This window comes from Carex rostrata, chromosome 26, assembly GCF_964058835.1.
Source record: "Carex rostrata chromosome 26, lpCarRost1.2, whole genome shotgun sequence".
Classification (NCBI taxonomy): domain Eukaryota; kingdom Viridiplantae; phylum Streptophyta; class Magnoliopsida; order Poales; family Cyperaceae; genus Carex; species Carex rostrata.
This window is the reverse complement of record NC_135943.1, coordinates 7,105,731-7,111,730: the sequence shown is the minus strand read 5'-3', so window position 1 is coordinate 7,111,730 and position 6,000 is coordinate 7,105,731.

Sequence of the window (6,000 nt, the reverse complement as noted above, 5' to 3'; positions counted from 1 at the left end):
GGCGACTAGGGTTTGGGACGTGGTGGGATCTATCTATCTATGATTTTGGGGGTTTGAGAATTGGGAGGGGTTTGAAAATTGAAATCCTTCTGGAGATATCTCTAACCTTTTCTCCATTAACAAGTCAACCGTATTCTCCATTTCCAGGTATTCGCATTATAATTAAATAGACTTCGCCTTTTGTCGTTTCGAATGGAGACACCTTAAAGCATCTTCTTGTGCTGGAGTAGGCTACTCTCACTGAAGAAGGGGGCCACAATTCCCCACTATCTCGTCCGCTTTGTTTAGTTATGCATTTGTATTTTGTAATGAATTAATGGGTTCCTTTCATTGTATAGAAACCATTGGGCTTTTCAATGACTTTATTCCTAAACGGGCCCGAATTTACGAAGCCTAAATCTCTAACAGACCTTTTTTCTTCTCATTTACGAAGCGCACTTGAATAAATATATTTCAAGAATTGGCTTATAATTTCTTCAAAGTGTTGGCTAATTTACATGGCTAAATATATTGCCAGACTTTCTGTAAAATAATTAACAGCAAAGTAGCTAATTGTTGCATTCAAGTACAGATTTTGAATATTTATAGCTCCTTACTATTTAGATCCGAATTACTCAAATCAGATAGAATGATTTTAGGTAATCAACTCATAGTTGTAAGCTTTTAAAAGGTTACAACTATAAAATGATTTGAGCTGTTCTCAGCCTTTCATTAAAAAAAAAAAATCAGATAGAATGAATAAACTGGCATGTCTATTCATTAAATTAGGTGGTCGTTTTTTTAATCTTATCTTTTTATTTGTAATTCTTAAAATTATAATTGGGTTAATAATGCTGGTAGTCTTTATTGATTTGTTTTGTTTTTTTGTTTTTTTAATCTTTTCCTTGGTGACATCTTTAAAATGATGCAACTCTTTTGTAATTATTATCTAGATTTTTCATATAGCCAATTGTGTTGTTCTTCATTATACATAATTTTAATTTTTCGAAAAAATATATTTTTGTTTTTAAGTTCGTTGTATGTAAATTTACAACAAACATAATAATATTTCTGAAAAACTCAATGATTTGAAACCTAGCAAAAGATCAATCAAATTCTATCAAATGCTGAATCAGGAGAAACATTAATGGGTACGCGGATCAAAACAAAATTTCTTAAATAAATGGGATATGTTGATCATATATTTTTGTCACCGATGTATCTCTTGCTTTGCTTCCGACTCAGGTCTCAGACATGTCAGTGCCAGATAAAGAGAATCAGAGATAACACCAAAATCTATGAATTACCAAGGATAAAGCCGCCAAAATATATACAAGTATATAAACACACTGAAGGTTCTCAAAACTACCAACCTATCAAAATAATATAGCACCAAAATATTTTCAAAACATAAACCTGAATACCAGTATCAGCAGTACCAGCAATACCACATCTAATGCCAAACCACAAAGAGATGAGTGTTTGCTACTGGTGAGGTTTCACCGACAAGTAGGCCATCAAGATAGGAACCCTAAGCTCATCCAATAGATTTGGATGGTTCTCTAATGATACCATGACCTAACCCAAAAGAAAAAAAAATTAGTTACATACCGTCGCACACACATATTACTTCATACTGTGTAAGATAGCAGATCTAGAAATGACTTATTCTGGTAAGGTGATTCTAGAAGATGTTTGAAGAAGAAACTTACCACTAGAGAAGAATTGACTAAAAAGATAAAAAATGTCTGAAACTTAAGTTCTTTTTTATTCATCTTCGACTTTATTCTAAATTCTTTTATTGAAGTTATTCTTTCCCTCTACAAGTAAGTCTATTAATTCCCAAATAAGATGGCATACCAAAAACCTTTTAAAACCAACACTGTTTCTCTATGTAAGATCTCACTCTCACCTCTTTGTAGAAATCTTCAAAAGTCATGTCATTCAGATTGTACCCATCAAGGACCTCTAAAAATGGCATAACCTGGTTCAGATCATGCAGTAATCGACTCTACATGTGAAAAAGGTTAACCTAATTAGCTTGATCTGACAAAATTGAAGATCAATATATTAATGTTTGTTTTCACGGTGTATTTGTTAAAACCTTAATAATGTCAATGATATCAGTGGCACGATCATATTCCACAAGCGTCTTCTTGTCCACCCAGTGTTCCTCTTGTACAAATATGTTAAACCCTAGAATTAAGTCATGGTTCCCTTTGAACAGATTCCTCACCTCTGCAATTATCTTGTCTTTGCCACTTCTGTCAAATGAAACAAAATTAATATTTATCAGTTCTACAGAGAGAAATCGAATCTTAATGTGGGGTTTATGTTTGATATTTCTTATCATGTGACGCTCTGATATCGTTTCTATGGATATTATATTTGAAAGAAGATGGAAATAAAAAGAAAAAGGTTAAGTAACTCAGGGGATGAAAAGATAATTTACAAATACTAGTTTATGCAAGTTCTCTTGCTGGACAGGTTCATTGACAACTTATCCTACTACATCATTACCAGTATTCCAGTTTCTGGTAAGAAAATATATCTTACCAGAAACTGTTATTGAAACTTTGCAAGTGAATGAAAGCGCATTCATGCTAGAGGCTTATCAGTATGTGTGCTTGTGGTCTGTTAAAGTTATACCTTCGGTACCTAAAATCCTGCAAGATCGATAAAAACTCTCTGTATGTATCCGGATCGTCTTTGAGTCTCTCCTTAATCTTAAGCAAATAATTTATAGCATCCTCTATCTCAGTGCTGCGAGAAGCTGCAGCTGACCCAAGCGCTGACATGTCAGTTGGCTGTGATTGCACTGATCTGAATAGAAAATAAATAATACATAATGCCTTCAAACTGTTACTTTTGGCTATGTAAAACAATCCAAACATCTCATATTTAGCAATTCTTTTTTCATCTGATTTCGTATAAGGAACTGTAAGATGTAGTGAAACTATTTGGGAGTAAATGCTATTGCAGATGTGAGTAGTTGTTTCATTCCAAAGAGAAAAAAGCTTGTGCTTTTTTAATAATCAACTAATTCCATAAGTTCAAATGATCCAATTCATCACCCTGGATAAATCCCTAAATAAAATTCCTAACTTTCCAAGATCTTATAATTCCACGTGTAGATATAATCTAGAATACATCACTAGATACACAGATCAATTTTCATGGAAATTAGGAAATAGTAAAAACTCTTCTCAGGATTTCGATAATAGATTTGCATATGGATTAATTTGATGATGATGATAATTAGAAGGCAAATTGCCTATTCAAAGGAAAAATTGCATAATAATTGCAGTGTCTAAACTCAGATGAGTGTATGTTCTTTTCATTGCCTTAAGCTGAATATTTTCTGTCCACAGAATGCAAATATATTATCTTTTATATTTATTTGATCTTCAATAAATAAGACCTGATTAGGCCCCAGAAAAGCCTTCTAGAGGCATTCTAAAAAGGGGTAAATTAGAAAAAAAAAACTTTTAGCACAATAAAGTACAAATCCAAGAAAATAAGCACAATAAATTTTGTCCAGTTTTTTAAATTCCAATCAGCAAACAAGCACAGCATAAAATGATATTGCAAATTAAGAGTATCAATGATAATAAATATTAGCTCCAGATCTCACATGACGGGAGGCAGATACTTCCGGTACTCTAAAATAAGATCAGGATGTTCCTCAAATAGCTTGCAGACCTATAAAGATAAACATATAAAAAATGAAGATATAAATTATCACTTTTGTCCACATATATATATATATAAAAACAGATTAATGCTGGTTTTTAACACCGTGATATGAACACTCTGCAAAATGCCAAAAACAAGAGAAAAATTGTCAGGATAGAATTCTCCTACTATGGTTGGAAGCATACCTATACCAATTATGTTGAGAAAGAAGAACATCAAAAATGGAAAAGCACCAAAATAGAATAGAACCTTTTTGAATGTATCCGCTATACTATAAACTCCATCCCTGTACTTGCAGAGAACTTCTACAAAAGATTCAAACACTTTAGGATCGTGCTCGAAACGGTCCTATGCAAACAAATGAGATGCTTGTGAGTGCATTTTCTTGTAAGGTTTCCAGCACAAGGAATTATCCAGAGGGTAGCTAGTGTTATATTTGAAAAGCAAACATGATCTAATTAGCACCTTGATTCTGGTCACAAAGACAATAGCATCCTCAATGCCAAAATTTTCACAGCTTCTGTATGCCGTTGGTAGAAATTGGTTAAACCCTTCGAGAAGTTCTTCATGCTCCTTGAACAATACGTACACTTCAATAATAAGACACTTAGAACTAGTCCTGCACTGTAATCACTGTCAAAATTTGAAAGCAGTACAAATCACCCAAAAATGAGACAATAAGGGGTGCTGAGTGTTTCCAAAATATTGTCAAAAGCACAAACATCAAGTAGTCAATGTATATGTTAAATCGAAAATTTGATACTCCATGTGAAACTACAAGGCTAAGAACAGAATATTAAACCAAATAAACATGGAACATAACAAATGAACAGTAATGTCATTCTCCTTTTGCTCTTTTCCATTCTTAAACTTCTATTCCCTGTACCTCTGTCAAATTTACATGTAGTTGCAAACCTTGAAGTCTTTATCGCACTTTTTGTCCACGACACTAGCTAGTTCTCGATAGTTTTTTCTCAAAACAAGTTCTCAGTTTTTCCTATTGATCTAGATGAATTGGTAGCATAAAAAGAACGAGGTTTGAGATGTACAATTTCTTTAAATTGTATGTAATACTTTTTTCTATACAGAAATCAGAACTAAATATAAGTTTGATGTTATTTTGAATCTTATTTGGCATAAGTTACAAAAAATGACTTTGAAATAGTATCTGGTTTGCTAACTAGCTGTCCAAGAAATGAAAAGAATGTTTTATTTTTTAAAACTTTCCTAAATCTACATAAAAAATCCTGCATAGGATTGTGAATAAACATTTATTTGTATATTGTGAAGATGTTTACGTGGGAAAAACCTAATATATTATCTTCTGATTCAAATAATAAAAATTATGTATAGCATGTCTCAATACACATAAGAAAGCCATTTACTTAATTATATCATCACTTGATAATACAAAAGCAGCTCTCACCCATTGTTCAAAAGACAAGAATATTTTTGGGTTTTCTTAGATGAACTTTGGACAGATGTGTTAGACGGATGGTGTCTTCATTTCTGTTATAGCAGAGGTATGTATGATACTTTGGATGCTATTAGGTTACATATATATACTTTTGCCAATAGAAATAAAAAATGAAAAAAAAAACAAATATATAATTCGACCACGAACCTAAACTTCTTGTAATCTGCCATCATTCGGAAAAAGTGTCGGTAAACCTCTGGTTCATTTTCAAACGTTTTCTTAACCAAATTGAGGAAACTCACAACATTGTCAGGCCACCTGCACAAAACACATCATATTATCAAGTCACATAGAAAACCAACTTAATTAATATATTTTCTTAGAATTAATCTACCATGCAATTCATGCAGATTTTCTTAATGTATAGGAGGTGATTTCTTGAATGAACTCTTAGTTTGGAGCCGATCCTATCTGAACCGTCTGATATGGATCAGACAGCTTTAAGCCTATATCAGGCAACCACTATCAGTAGGATCCGCTGAAGAGACACGGATTTGGATCCCTATCTGTAAGCCGCCTGGTACCAAATCTTGGTTGACGGATTTATGCGTAAGTGGCGAAATATATCCATACTAATTGATCTAGAGATCTTTCTGGTTATAATAGTTTAGACTACAACTGATGACCCAGGCCAGCCTATAACTTTTTTCTCAGATTATCAAGAAAAAGAAAGAAAAAAAAAGGCTGCTTTATTTGATAAATCTAAACATCTAGAAAATACACCCTTCGAAAAACGTCAAATTAAATCTTTACATAGCTCAAGTTAATGCAGATAAAATAGGAAGCTAGCTAGAATATGCTCAAAATCAAAAGAAAGACATCTCTTCAAAATCAAAAGAATGAACAGC